This window comes from Dermacentor albipictus, chromosome 1, assembly GCF_038994185.2.
Source record: "Dermacentor albipictus isolate Rhodes 1998 colony chromosome 1, USDA_Dalb.pri_finalv2, whole genome shotgun sequence".
In the NCBI taxonomy this organism is placed as follows: domain Eukaryota; kingdom Metazoa; phylum Arthropoda; class Arachnida; order Ixodida; family Ixodidae; genus Dermacentor; species Dermacentor albipictus.
This window is the reverse complement of record NC_091821.1, coordinates 284726543-284742368: the sequence shown is the minus strand read 5'-3', so window position 1 is coordinate 284742368 and position 15826 is coordinate 284726543. Positions and strand designations below refer to the sequence as shown.

The 15826-nt window shown below is 46.5% G+C and overlaps 1 protein-coding gene across 1 annotated transcript in view; it reads left to right on the top strand.

The window, feature by feature from the left end:
- Positions 1–15826, top strand: part of LOC139054426 (protein Skeletor, isoforms B/C-like) — a 358514-nt gene that overhangs the window by 117807 nt on the left and 224881 nt on the right. The gene's annotated exons all lie outside the window — the stretch shown is intronic.

Sequence of the window (15826 nt, the reverse complement as noted above, 5' to 3'; positions counted from 1 at the left end):
GGTAAGTGCAGGTTTAAACTGCTAAATACCCAGTGGGGCATAAAGGGCTTTCAACGTAATTTGTGTTGATGTTCAACAGATCTGCAACAATTCTTCCATGGGGTTTCAATATTGACGAACTACACATTTCAACAACACCTCCATGGGCTTTCAATTGAGACTCAACACATCTGCAACAATGCTTCAATGGGCTGTCAACATTGACAAACAACACATTTCAACAATACCTCAATGGGCTTTCAATTTTGAGCTTCAACAATGCTTCAATGGGTTTTCAACATTGACAAACAACAAATTTCAACAATACCTCAATGGGCTTTCAATTTTGAGCTTCAACAATGCTTCAATGGGCTTTCAACATTGACAAAGAACACATTTCAACAATACCCCATTGGGCCTTCAACATTGACAAACAACACATCTTCAACACTGTTTCAATGGGCTTTCAAGAGTGAAATACACCATCGTTTCAACGATATGCCAATGATCTTTCAAATTGAGAGGCCACAATGATGTTTCGACAAAATGTCGCGGGCCAATTATCAACACTTGTCAACAATTTCCTCAATGATGTTTCAACAATTCCCCAATGATCTTTCAAGGTCATTTGTTGACGTTGACCAATAATATTTCAATAACCTTTCAACAATTTTTTTTGTAAGGGATACTATGCCCGCGAAGCCTTGAACGATCGGAACGCACGTTTTCTACGCTTGGACGGCAGAGAAGGGGGCTTTGTTCCGGCCACAAAGCACTCCATGTCTCATTAAGCTGCCTGGTGTGGTCTCGTGCGGACGCTGTCCTCTCGGTGAGCGCATATTCCCCTAGTCTTATAAAAAGCTCAATAATTCGAAGCGTTTGTCTCGTAAACCATACTTAGTTCAAGGGAATTTTCCACGTCTCAATAATTTCTCTCGTCGTATTCGAGTGCTGATTGCCCTGCTATCGGTTGTTCACAAAACTTTCTCTCAAGTCTCTTAATATTTTAAGGCTGTTTGTCGTGTGCGTAGCATGACCACACACGCTTATTTCGCGTTCCGTTTCTCTACCGCGGGTGCGCTTTAAAACCACGGCGCTGCAATTATGCTTCAGAAACTGTCCTTTCCTTTCGTCTTCTCCTCCTATAAATTCGGTCTCTTAACTACTACACGCAGAGACTAAGCAACACGCTCGCATTCGATCCCATATATATATATATATATATATATATATATATATATATATATATAGTCATATCATAAGAATCCAACAAACATTGACACCAAGGACAACATAGGGCAAATTCCTTGTGCTTAATAAATGAAATGAAGCGATAAACTAATGCAAATTAAAGTGGATGAAAAAACAACTTGCCGCAGGTGGGAACCGAACCCACAACCTTCGCATTTCGCGTGCGATGCTCTACCAATTGAGCTACAGCAGCGCCGTTTCCCCATCCACATTCTAGGGTATTTATGTGCCCTAGTAGAACCCTGGTAGTGTTAGCCAGCGCCACCACTCATAGACCTTGACGGCAGACGTGGAACGTCCTTTTTGCCGCAGGCGCCACGAGAACGTGATCTTTTTGGGTGAAGGCAACTGGTCAATAAACCCACACATGCTACCTGAAGACATCAATGTTGCCGGATTCGAGACCCTCGTTATGCAATAAACGAGAAGAAAGGGGATTAAACGAGGGGCCCGATTTTTTTGTCATATCATAAGAAGCCAACAAACATTGACACCAAGGACAACATAGGGGAAATTACTTGTGCTTAATAAATGAAATTAAGAAACGATGAACTAATGCAAATTAAAGTGGATGAAAAAACAATTGCGAAGGTTGTGGGTTCGGTTCCCACCTGCGGCAAGTTGTTTTTTCATCCACTTTAATTTGCATTAGCTTATCGTTTCTTTATTTCAGTTATTAAGCACAAGTAATTTCCCCAATGTTGTCCTTGGTGTCAATGTTTGTTGGCTTCTTATGATATGACTAATAAAAATCGGACCCCTCGTTTAACCCCCTGTGTTCTCGTTTATATATATATATATATATATATATATATATATATATATATATATATATATATATATATATATACAGAAATTATACATATTATTATACAATTATACAGAATATACATATTATTAGTGATAGCGCTCGTAGTACAGCCCTCTCGGCCGTTCCCTTTTTCCAAAGTAGTCTTACTAGGGTTATTATAATTAAACGAAGGTATTTCGCCCTCGTGAGCAGCAGTCCTTGAGATAGTTGCTCGGGCTAGCTTCCCACGCTAAGAGTGCCGCGCTCGCCTAGCACGTGATCAAGCTTTTCCTAGTCTCTAAAGCCGCTCGAGTTCGCTCTTATCCACGGGCGGCCATTTTTCCAAGAAAGTATGCCTTCCAACCACTCGGATCGGCCATCGTGGACACCACCAGTTCCTTTCCACGTAAGTATGAGGCTCTGGACAGGAGCTATGGCGCGTCAAAGTATTCTGGAGCCCGACGGACCAACCGACTGAGCTATCTTTCCGGGCAACATCCAAAGGCCACGAGTTCAAATCACTTGTTCACTTCCTTTTTTTTTGTTTTCATCTTTTTGTTTTTCTTTTTTTCTTTTTTTCTTCCCCCCTTTTGAATATGTCTTTTCTTTTAGTTTATCACTATACAGGGACACTCCTAAAAAAAGCGAAAAAAAATCTCGATTATGCATGGCCACACATGTGCAGGTCATAAATACCAGGTTCTCTAGTTGAGTGCCATCAGTGCGGTATAACCGAGCTCAGATCGGTCCACCTTGACTGATCAAATAAGGCCCCACTGTAGGTTAATTGAGGCGTACAACTACTGCGCGGGTGGTAGAGTATCCGCCTCGCGTGCAAGAGGACCGTGGTTCGAATCCCGGTGCCGCGCCATTCTCCACCGGAAAAAAAACTAAAAAACCGTGTGTTGAGAAAATTGCACAAACAGGCCTGGAGTGCGGCCTGATCCCGGTGACCAGAACCGGTAACGCACTCTCTCACCAGAGCAGGATTGGCCACCCTGATGCAATACTTGGCCACAACCTCCTATATGAATACAACAATCAAACCCCGGCCCTCAGTCCCCAGCAACCGTGAAGCAACTGACCACGGCGGCGGTCAGATCTGTGACGCAACAGAGGGTGCTAACAATACCTGGCTCCGGACAGGCCGCCATTGGAATCTGAACCTGGCAACGTTTAACGTTAGAACGTCATCTAGTGAGGTGAGTCTAGCAGTGTTAATGGAGGAATTAGAGGGTAGTAACTGGGATATAATAGGGCTCAGTGAGGTTAGGAGGACAAAAGAAGCATATACAGTGCTAAATAGCGGGCACGTACTGTGCTACCGGGACTTAGCGGAGAGACGAGAACTAGGAGTCAGATTCCTGATTAATAAGGATATAGCTGGTAACATACAGGAATTCTATAGCATTAACGAGAGGGTGGCAGATCTTGTTGTGAAACTTAATGAGAGGTACAAATTGAAGGTAGTACAGGTCTACGCCCCTACATCCGGTCATGATGACCAGGAAGTCGAAAGCTTTTATGAAGACGTGGAATTGGCGATGGGCAAAGTAAAAACAAAATAAACTATACTGATGGGCGACTTCAATGTCAGGGTAGGCAAGAAGCAGGCTGGAGACAAGTCAGTGGGGGAAGATGGCATAGGCTCTAGGAATAGCAGGGGAGAGTTATTAGTATAGTTTGCAGAACAGAATAATATGCAGATAATGAATACCTTTTTCCGCAAGCGGGTTAGCCGAAAGTGGACGTGGAGGAGCCCGAATGGTGAGACTAGAAATGAAATCGACTTCATACTAGGCGCGAACCCTGGCATCATACAAGGTGTAGACGTACTCGGCAAGGTGCTCTGCAGTGACCATAGGATGCTAAGAACTCGAATTAGCCTAGACTTGAGGAGGGAACGGAAGAAACTGGTACATTTGAAGCCAATAAATGAGTTCGCGGTAAGAGGGAAACTAGAGGAATTCCGGATCAAGCTACAGAACAGGTATTCGGCTTTAACTCAGGAAGATGACCTTAGTGTTGAAGCAATGAACGACAATCTTATGGGCATCATTAAGGCGTGCGCAATAGAAGTTGGTGGTAACTCCGTTAGACAGGCGACCAGTAAGCTATCGCAGGAGACGAAACATCTGATCAAGAAACGCCAATGTATGAAAGCCTCTAACCCTACAGCTAGAATAGAACTGGCAGAAGTTTTGAAGTTAATCAACAAGCGTCAGACAGCTGACATAAGAAACTATAATATGGATAAAATTAAACATGCTCTCAGGAACGGAGGAAGCCTAAAAGCAATGAAGAAGAAACCAGGAATAGGCAAGAATCAGATGTATGCGTTAAGAGACAAAGCCGGCAATATTCTTACTAATATGGATGAGATAGTTCAAGTGGCTGAGGAGTTCTATAGAAATTTATGCAGTACCAGTAAAACCCACGACGATAATGTGAGAGAGAATAGTCTAGAGAAACTTGAAATCCCACAAGTAACGCCGGAAGAAGTAAAGAACGCCTTGGGAGCTATGCAAAGGGAGAAGGCAGCTGGGGAGGATCAGGTAACAGCAGATTTGGTGAAGGATGGGGGAACATTGTCCTAGAAAAACTGGCCACCCTACATAAACAATGCCTCATGACCTCGAACGTACCGGAATCTTGGAAGAACGCTAACATAATCCTAATCCATAAGAAAGTGGACGCCAAAGAGTTGAAAAATTATAGACCGATCAGCTTACTGTCCGTTGCCTACAAAGTATTTACTAAGGTAATCGCAAATAGAATCAGGAACACCTTAGACTTCTGTCAACCAAAGGACCAGGCAGGATTCCGTAAAGGCTACTCAACAATAGACCATATTCACACTATCAATCAGGTGATAGAGAAATGTACAGAATAAAACCAACCCTTATATATAGCCTTCATTGATTACGAAAAAGCGCTTGATTCAGTCGAAACCTGAGCATTCATGGAGGCATTATGGAATGAGGGCGTTGATGAGCCATATGTAAAAATACTGGAACATACGTATAGCGGCTCCACAGCCACCGTAGTCCTCCTTAAAGAAAGCAACAAAATCCCAATAAAGAAAGGCGTCAGACAGGGAGATACGATCTCTCCAATGCTATTCACACCGTGTTTGCAGGAGGTATTCAGAGACCTGGATCGGGAAGAATTGGGAATAAGAGTTTATGGAGAATACCTTAGTAACTTGCGATTCGCTGATGATATTGCCTTGCTTAGTAACTCAGGGGACCAACTTCAATGCATGCTCACTGACCTGGAGAGGCAAAGCCGAAGGGTGGCTCTAAAGATTAATCTGCAGAAAACTAAAGTAATGTTTAACGGTCTTGGAAGAGAACAGCAGTTTACGATAGGTAGTGAGGCATTGGTAGTGGTAAGGGAATATATCTACTTAGGACAGGTATTGACTGCGGATCCGGATCATGACTGAAATAATCAGAAGAATAAGAATGGGCTGGGGTGCGTTTGGCAGGCATTCTCAGATCATGAACAGCAGGTTGCCGCTATCCTTCAAGAGAAAAGTATATAACAGCTGTGTCTTACCAGTACTCACGTATGGGGCAGAAACCTGGATGCTTACGAAAAGGGTTCTGCTGAAATTGACGACGACGCAACGAGCTATGGAGAGAAGAATGATGGGTGCAACTTTAAGGGATAAGAAAAGAGCAGATTGGGTGAGGGAACAAACGCGAGTTAATGATATGTTAGTTGAAATCAAGGAAAAGAAATGGGCATGGGCAGGACACGTAATGAGGAGGGAAGATAACCGATGTTCATTAAGAGTTACGGAATGGATTCCAATGGAAGGGAAGCGTAGCAGAGGGTGGCAGAAAGTTAGGTGGGCGGATGAGATTAGGAAGTTTGCAGGGACAACATGGCCGCAATTACCACATGACCGGGGTAGTTGGAGAAGTATGGGAGAGGCCTTTGCCCTGCAGTGCGCGTAACCAGGCTGATGATGATGATGATGATGATGATGATGATGATGATGAATTCTTTTGACTACAGGAGCAAGATAGTTTTGTGACTGAGCTTTAAAGAAGCACTAGTCTTGGTCGTGAAGCTTGAGCTATTAATTATCTTCGGACACTTTCTTCACTGTCTTGGAAAGAATGTTGTGATTCTGTGCACCATACTTGCTCTTACTAATGTGTTTAGTGACTCTGTACTGGACACCTCTTTGTTTCTTGCTCCTGTTCAAGGCTGCGTGGTGTAGCTTGCATTATGTTCTTGTAAAATTGGTAGCGAATGAAGCGATATTGTGGCGTCTAACGTATTGAAATTGGCTTCAGCATCAGAGTGCACAAATCTACTTTCGCTCGGAACGCTTCCAGCGAGTACACGTGGACTTGTACCGTCTGGCAGAATTTTCAAAAACTTTTGACATCTTTTAGGTGTTTAACTGGTTCTTATTTTATCAACGCATTCACGTGGGATTCGTTTAAATGATTTTCATTACCGAGTTCTTCCTTCACAGTTATTAGATAAATCTTATCGGAGTGCCTTGCATTCATTGCAGTTGACATTCCATCAAAGATTAAGGGAAACACGGGGAAAGCGGGAAATGGAAATTCAAGAGGATGAGCAAAACGAGAACAAATAAAAGTGGGAGCCAACGTTTCGACAAGTAGACTTGTGTTTTTTAAGGCGACATGTTTTCCTCCGCACAGTATATATAGGATATATATAGGTAGGGTTCTTCTGAAGGAGAGAGGTGGTAAGGTGGTTGGGCGAGGTAACTCCCGAGGGTGGGTTAGCGGCGAGGGTGTAAAATTGAAAAGAAAGGTATGCTAGTCAACGTCGGGAGAGGAATGTGAGGTAGCGCCGTATGTCAGCCGGCCGTGTGTATTTTGGTGGAAGAGGCCTCGACGACGGGACCGGGGGGGGGGGGGGGAGGAATATCGGCTCCGCTGTAGGTCAGTGAGCTATCCTCTATCTGAAAGACAGAATAAAAGAAGCGGAACAAAATGGTGCTCGTGGAAAAAATACTAAATTGGACTAAATATATAAATAAAAGAAAAAAAGGGAGGAAAGAAAAGAAAAACAATACACTAAGCAACCGATAGAAAAATAACGAAGTACTGTTGCCTATAGCTTGAAATTTACCATAGCGAATAGATTCTAAAGCTCCCTTTGAAACGTTTATGCCTATTGGCTGCAGTGTCTTGAACCTATGGATGAGGTATGATTTTTTGCATTTTCTGTCTCGCGCAGATCGGAAATTTGACTGTAGGATGTAGTGATTAAGTTCACCAAAGTGCTGACGTGGTTGGTTGAAACGGTCGGCGACGGCTATGGGAAGTTTTTTAGCTGTGCCCGCGCGATGTCCGTTTGACCTGACGTTCATTGATTGTCGCGTTTCACGGACATATTGTTTCTTACAGAAGCAACATTCAAGCGTATAAATCGCATCGGAACTAGTCCAAGTAAAGCTAGTGTTTACTTCGCGTGTATGACTACTTGCGGTGCTTTTAATTTTAATGTCACTTTGAAGGTGCCTGCAGGTTTTACACCTGAGGCGACAACATGCTTTTATTAAGAGCGAAAAATGTTGGCTGACTTCTGCATGCACTAGCGGGACTTTAAGGTTTCTGTTGCGGCGATAGGTCACCCTTGGTACCACCGGGAGCGCTTTTCTCAGACAATCGTTACTCGATAATATTGAGTGGTATTTTCGTAGGATGTCGTTTATGCTCAAGAGGGCATGAGGACATGTTATGAAGGCTGGTGGTCACTCAGGTTCTGGTGTACGCTGTTTCTTAGCTAATTTCGACGGCCTCTTCAATCTTTACACGACGTCATAAGCTCTGTCGAGAGGAACTTGTGGATAGTTTCTTTCTGCTAGCGTTGCTTTAAGGTCATTTAGATGGTTTGTATAATCGTTTTTTTTCGCGGCAGATTCTTCTTATTTGTTGCGCTTGTCCGATAAAAATTACTTGCTTGCCGGGTCGCGGGTGATGACTGTTGTAGTCTAAATATTGCTGGCTATCTGTACGCTACAGGCAAACTGTAGTTCTCAATTTTACATTTCTATGCAAACCGTCGTGACGAGGAAGTTGATGAGATAGGAGTGTGGTGAGCAGTATTAGATCTTGCCATTGAGTGCTGGAGTTGGCTGACGTTGAGGAGGATCTTGCGAACTGAAGGTTTATTTACATTATTTACAGTAATAACACAAAGTAATGAACAGTCATAAGGTCATCGACGGCCAGCAGCAAATCGGACGCTGTGGCCCCTGGCAAGAAGAAAGAAAAAGCTCTTCTCCCTGTTTCTCGCTTTTAAACCCTTCGGTCTCGTGGGGTCACGTCATTTTCGGCCAATCGACGAGCCAGCTCAGCTGTCGACATTTTCCTCCAATGGTAGGCACCCGTGCAATTGCCGTCACATTCGGCCAATGGGGACGCTCCAAGGCCTCCATCGTCCAAGGGTTGACTTGCCTCCGCCGTCACCTCTTCGCCTGGAAGCGCTCCGCTGCAGGAGACGGGTTGTTCTTGAACGACCTTCCAGAGCCGCAAAACAGCTTTGCTCGGGATCAAAATCAACTACCTGGAACCGTGCCAGCATCCCGTTGCACTTTCGGGAAAAGTCAAGCAGGGGGGGAGACAATAACTCGACGTGCGGCGCACGAGGTGGGGGTCGCCAACATGTGTGACGGCTCCAGTAACGTGGCAGACGCGCCCCGGCGCATCATAATTGGAATGCGACGGTGATTGGATGTGGTCGGGGAACATGAGTGATGCCAGGAAAAGGGTCCGTATCCAACAGCTCCTCCTCGCCCCAGAAGTTCGGAATGGCCGGTGAACTCAATTCGCTAGCCACGAGAAACGCTTTTAAGGAACATGTAGTGTACTGGTGACGAGCCTCGTGGGACATATTTCTGGATCCCGGGACCTGGAGAACGTACTTAAAACAAACGAAACAACATAGCGCTGCACCACATACAAGCACAGGCTCTTCACCCCTGACTCGCCAGGCTAATCTATGTCGAAATCGACGCTGTTTTCGTGCCCAATTTTGATAAAGCAGTTCCAACCACCTTTCTAAACAGCTTCCGATATCTCCTCGAATATGGCCAATATGAACAAGGCCAGAGTGATATTGTCGTTGCAAAAGAAACGGGAGAAAGTTAAACAATTAATGAAAACAACTTTTATAACTAACCACAAGCAAGCTTTTGGGACTACAAGTATGACTTCCAGCCCATAATAACAATTCCTACCTCGTTAGTCAAAGGAAGGAAGGTAATACGTCGATTTATCGAGACAACCGGCTTAAACCATCCGCGTTCCCATTCAACTTGCGCCTTTTGTAACGGACGGTGAAGTTATATTCCTGGAGAATTAGACTCCATCTCCGCAAGTGTCTGTTTTTAGGGGACAAATCTCTGAGTGAGGTCAGAGGACAGTGGTCGGTCTCGATAGTGAACTTCGCTCCGTACAAATAACAAGATAATTTCAGGACTGCTGAAACTAAGCAGGTGCATTATTTTTCGGATGCGCTGTACGCCTCCTCTCTGCACGTTAATTTTCGGCTAGCATACAGTACCGGATGCTCCTCCGCTGAGGATCCACCTGGTGTCGTCCACCGAGTCGTCCACCTGGCTGAGGACGACTCCCAACCCTCTGTCACTAGCGTCGCACTGAACGATAAATTCCTTAGAATAATCGGGGGTCCGAAGCACTGGTCCTGAGCTCAGAACCTCTTTCAGGTGCTGAAATGCGCTTTCTTTAACCTCATTCCACCGAACTTTTCCGGGCTCTCCCTTTCGGAGGGTGTCTGTCAGGGGGCTTCCTACCTTTGAGAAATTTGTAGTGTACCTCTGGTAATATCCCACGAGCCCCAGAAAGGCTCTGACATCCGTCTTAGTTCGCGGTTCAGGAAAGTTATTGATAGGCCCTATCTTTAGTTCGGAGGGCCGCCGTGTTCTTTGTCCTACGGCATGCTCTAGGTAGGTAACTTGCGAACACCCAAAGTTGAACTTTTCGGCCTTTACCGTGAGACCGTCGTCTCGTAGACGTGCCAGCACCTTCCTTAAGTGCTCCAGGGGATCGTTCCAGCTGTTAGAAAAGATGGCCACATCATCTAAGTAGGGGATCGCGTAATCTTGTAGGTCTTTCAAAATAATATCCATTAGCTCGGGAAAGCTAAACGGCGCCATCTTAAAGGGAAGCTGAAACACTTTTCGAAAAAAATGAGTTCTCTGCGGCATTCTACAGTTTCAAGTCCCCTGAACACAAATATCTAGTTCAAAAAGGGCAGAAACAAACGCAAGCGGCTGTTTTTTCAAGAAAACGCGCACCAGCGCCTCAGGGCATCGCGCGAACGCCGCTGTTGCCCGTGATTGGTCGGGGCCGCTGTGACGTCATTCACGGCAGTCGCCGGTCGTCGGCGTCGCCATTTCAGAGCGTAACACGCTGTTCTGTTCTGGCTTCATAGCTGAGTTGTAAGCATTATGGAACGTTCTCGCTGTCTCGGACAGCTTGTATTTTCGCGGTACATGTTCGAACCGACAGCCGATACAGAAAGCGATGGCGGCAATGACGATGTTGAGTGTGTCAACAGCGAGAGCAATGTGTGCACCTTCTCGCGCGTTGGAAATCTTAGCTGGTACGTATGTCTTTTTTTTTTCATGTAGCTGCACGTTCCAATGACGGGAGAAAAAATGCGCTGAAGTGTCACTGGGAACTTGCTGCTGGAAGAATGCCGAAGCACTAACTCCTCATTAGATTGTAAACACGGGTGCAATTCCGCGATGTAAAGCACCTTGCCGCGGCTTGTCTCAAGTCCCGTGGTTTTTTTAGTGTTGATACACGATCGCGAACATAAGTGCTGCGTTTCAAAGCGCTCACATGCAGTGCTGCGAGGTACAGTCATGGAAGTTGCTTATCATACACATCCGGAGATCGCCAGAGGTATTATATGTGCAATATTCATACTATATGGTTCGACGACCTTGCTATTGTGGCTCGATCAAGAATCGGTATGCGTGCTCCATGCTAGTATTGACACAAAGATATTCGGCAGTTTTAGCACCGCCGTGTGGTAAACACGATAACTGCAACCGTACGTCGAACGTCACTAGGCAAGCCTATACTCCATTTCATACCTCAGGTGCAACGCTGTGGAAGCTACGCACGAAGTCCAGTCACCAAAATTCATTGCTGCGCGCGTTTCCGTCTATGCTTCGCAGCGTGCCAGCGGCGTTTGCTCGCGCGAGCATGCACGTGAAGCTGCCGCGACGGGCTGCTTGCTTATGTCTGCTTGTGACGCCGTGCGAGATGTTACTGGTTGTATAAGAACTTGAAGGCTCTTGTCTGCAGTTTCGGGGCAACTCTGTTCAACACCAGCTGCTGTGCCACAATGGCTGCTTCAAGTTCTTCATTATCTGCCTGTGTCACACTGGCTGCTTCAAAATCTTCGATTGGTGATGGTAGTGGAACAGGTTCATCAGGGGCTCGGTTCTCAAGGAGCTCTGCTAGTATCTGAAAGAGTGCAAGGCATGGATGACATGAATTTCAGCATATCAGCATACATGACAGCAGTTGGATTACTTACAATAATTGAAATACCTTTTCAGTAATTTATGTGATGGTTTAGTTGTCTAGTGATTTAGTAATGTGAAATATTTTGTCTGTAATTTTATCGCTAAAGTAATTTAGTAATTGCGTTAAATATGCACCAGAAAGCTGTGTACGGCGTCAGAACGTTGGTGCCGTGGAGAAACATGGGGGGAGGACATGAAAGTGTGTGTTACCTTGAAGAAAGGTTGGCGTCCCTTTATACTTTGCTTTTTGCTTCTTGTATGCATGAAAACCTTTTGGAAGCAATAGTAAAGTAATACCATTACTTTTTTAAAGGCAGTAATTGGTCATTTAATTCAAATCAAAGAGCTTCATAAGACAGTAATGAGTAATGTAATATAACTACTTTCAAATAATAATTTTGCCATGCGTGATGCATAGCTAGTTCCCTAGGTACAAGGGCAAGAAAAATTTGTTTGCCTAGCAGCGATGCCTGTATTGGGCTAGACCACGTCGAACGCTGATAACTTCAATACCTCACAACGTTACTTCATTCGAGCCCAGCATTCGTTCATTTGAGCCCGTTCGCCTTGCCAGGGGCGCGGCTGTGACGCTCGCTTTTGCGGCATTTCGCTGCTGGTAGCAAGCTGAGAGTGCGAAATCTACGGAACGAAGTTTTTGCACGCCGAGTTCTGCTCTAACGCGAGCATGAAAATATTACCGTAACGCCTCATGTCGTGCGACTTGAACACGAATGCTGAACAGCTAAATCTGCGGGCACCGCGTGGTAGAACGAATAACAAATATCACTGAATGCGCAAGCGTACCCCCGGCCAGTTATTTCACCGTATCAAAACAGCGCCGAACAAACAGCTGTAGTACAGTGTTCTGTGACAAAGCGAAGAGGCAAAACAGGATGAAAACGGCAAGCACTTTGCACGTACGTGCATATTCCCGGCTGTGCCTCCACCTCGCTTCGCCGCAGGCCGTTTGTTCGACACTAAGGTGATCATCTGTCAAAAAATTGCCCGTGTGCACATTAAAACCCTTACCTCACGCTGTCTCCTCTTGGCGAAGGCCGCTTTTGGAGGTGGCGAGGTGTTTCTCTTGTGGGAGAATATAGACGGAACAACGCCGGGCTTCAGTCGCGCCGATTTAACTGGAATACCGATTGCCCGCATCGTTGTCAAGCTCCGATGATAGTCACTGTCGCGGAAATTGTCCGAGCACAGCACAGTTGATTTCGTCGGCACGAACTTTTCTCTCCTCACCGCACGGACCCACTGCGCTTCAGGCTTCTTGTCCTTCGGGAACCTGTGAAACACCACATCGTCTCGCCCGCCTGTGTTCGCGCAGCCGAATGCTACCCAGAACGAGGGCATGTTGGGTGCCCTTGGCTGTAGGCACTCACGCAGCACAGAAGGAAAGAACAGTTTACGAAAATCGCAAAAGAAACCAAACGTGAGCGGCGGCGTCGGCAGATCTCTCGTAGCGTCGTTCAGTAAAGCGCAGGACGGAAAGAGGCATGCCAGCACATGCCAGCACGCCGGTCCGGCAGCTCGGTCCCCGCGAATGACGTCACTCTCGCCGGTTCTCTCCTCTGCAAACCACCTCACCCGGCGCTCCGGGAAGCGAGGGGGGCGTGTCCACGGGGGTGATTTAGAAAGCAATTTCCGCCCCTTACATTAACAAAACGAAGAAAAAAATTTCGGAACCCTAAATTATTAGGTCTGTTCTTCCCAATCCCAGCAATTCATGGAAATTGAAAACCGTTTCGGCTTCCCTTTAAGCCCGAAGCTTAACATTAGTGGTCGAAATGTGCCAAGGGGGGAAGTGAATGCTGCGTAGCGACTTGAGCTTTCTGACATGGGCACCTGCCAGTACCCCCTAAGTCGATTGTTGAAATGCGCTGGGCTCCGCCCACCCGTTCAACTCGTTCTTCTATGTTAGGTATAGGGTAAAGTTGGTCCCTTGTAATCGCATTCAATTTCCTATAGTCCACACAGGGACTCGGCTCTTTCCCGCTCGCCTCTACGAGAATCATCGGGGAAGTGTAATCACTGTCTGCTGGCTCAATGATTCCCAACTCAAGCTTTCGTTTGATCTCTACTTCCATTATTTCTCGCTGACGAGGTAAGACCCGGTACGGTTTGGATTGGACGGGCTCGTCTGATGTCAGCTCAATCTCATGGGTAATGAGCGTCGTTTTCCTCGGCCGGCTACTGAAGCATTGGCGAAAGTCCTCAAAGAGTTTCTGGAGGTCGCTTACTTGATCTACCTCGAGAGCCAGTCGATTTACAGCCCGATTCGGGTTGTCCTGTATGGAACGTTCCGCATTTGTCACTGTCGCTAAAACTGGAAGTTCGACCGCTACATCTTCAGACGCGTTTACCACCATGTTCACAACCTCTTCCCTTCCGTAATAAGGTTTCAATAAATTGCAGTGGTAAATGATTCCTTCATTCCTGTTTCCGGGAACTTCTAGGATGTAGCTAGTCTCCGACATCTGCGTAACTTTTAGGGGTCCGTCTCACTGTACCTCAAGTTTGTTTTTTCGTGAAGGCCTTAAGATCATGACCCTGTAACTTACCTTAAATGTTCGGCTACGCGCATTTCTGTCATAGTGCGCCTTCGCGGTTTCCTGGGCCTCCTTTAGGTTTCTTCAACCAGTTCTCTCGAGACACTTAAGCGATCCAGCAATTTTAAAACGCAACTGACCACCGTCTGGCTTTGACCTGTTCCTCCCCACATCTTTCTTGACATTCTGAGGGGGAAACGGATCGTCCGGCCGTACACAAGCTCGAAAGGAGTGAACCCCGTTGCCTTATGTGGGACCGTTCTCAGCGGGAACAGGGTTGCGGGTAAAGAGTCCTCCCAGTCCGCTTTGTGTTCATGGCACAATGCAAGTAACACTCTCATAAGCACCGTGTGCATCTTCTCAACGCTGTTTGAGTGTGCATGGTACACGGAGCTGTGTATCAGCCGCACACCACACGTTTCTAGAAACGTCGTGGTTAAAGCACTTGTACATACCGTCTCCTGGTCAGCCTGAATCTCTGCAGGAAAACCAATTCGCACAAACGCGGACATAAGAGTGTCGACTATCTCGGCGAAGCTCAGTTCCTTCAAAGCAATCGCTTCAGCAAACTTTGTCGCGGGACAGAGCATGGTCAAAAGGTACTTGCACCCTGATCGTCTCGGCGGCAAAGGCCCGACTGTGTCGATCACCAGCCGACGGAATGGCTCCGTGAATAAGGAAAGCAACTTTAAAGGTGCCTTGCGTTTATCTACCGGCTTCCCAACTCGCTGAAATGCATCACAGAACCTTACATAATTTTTCACATCCCTAAAGCATCCTGACCAGTAACATTCTAAGAGCCTTTCCTCCGTTTTGTTGCCTTCTAGATGGCCCGACCAGCCATTTCCAAGACAAAGTCAGGAGATCCGCCCGATAGCTCTCGGGAACGATTAACTGATCGAGGATACGGCCCCTACGATCTCGGTGGTGTCTATACAGCAGTCCTCCCTTTTCGTGGAGGTTAACGTTGTGCCTAGCTATGCCCCCTTTCGCGTTGCAGTGTAAACGTGTCAGAGCCTCGTCCCTCTAGCTGTTACTCCGCGCTGAGCGACTTCCTCTCCACCTGGAGAAGCCTGTCAAAGCCCCCAGATGCATGTGAAAGTACGGAGCTGTTCTCCCTTTCTGTTACTTCCACTGACGACCTTTCTTCGCTACGCGAGTTTTCTACGGGGATCATTTTAATTGGCACCTCTTCTGTCGCACTGTTTCCTCCGTTGTCCGAGGTTCTACTAGGGAATGCACTTCCTCGCGTTGCGCCACCGCTGCGCTGTGTCCTCGGTCAGCTGAGCGGCGAGTTGGCATGCGCACGACCGGGTTAATGCCTGCACCCTTCCTTCTCCGAACTCCTGACCGCGCTCCCATAACAAACGCTCCGAATGGTTTGAAAAGAAGTACGTGTAGTCCATTGGTAGCGCCTTCGAAACGCCTGTCTCTATCTCTAGTTCTCCGAAAGGACCGGAAATTGTCACTCGTGCTATAGGCAGACACACGCTGTGTTCTTCTAGCACTGACTTGATCCAAGTTACCTTCCCTGTATAGTCCTCGGCGTTTACAAAAGAAGGGTGAACTAGGTCCATGGTTGCTCCACTGTCCCTTAATACCTTACACGTTTTTCCGCTGATCCGTAGCTCCTGGAGGTGTGGACGGAGAAGCTCCAAGCTTTCGTCGCTTCCGCCCACGTCCGAGGCA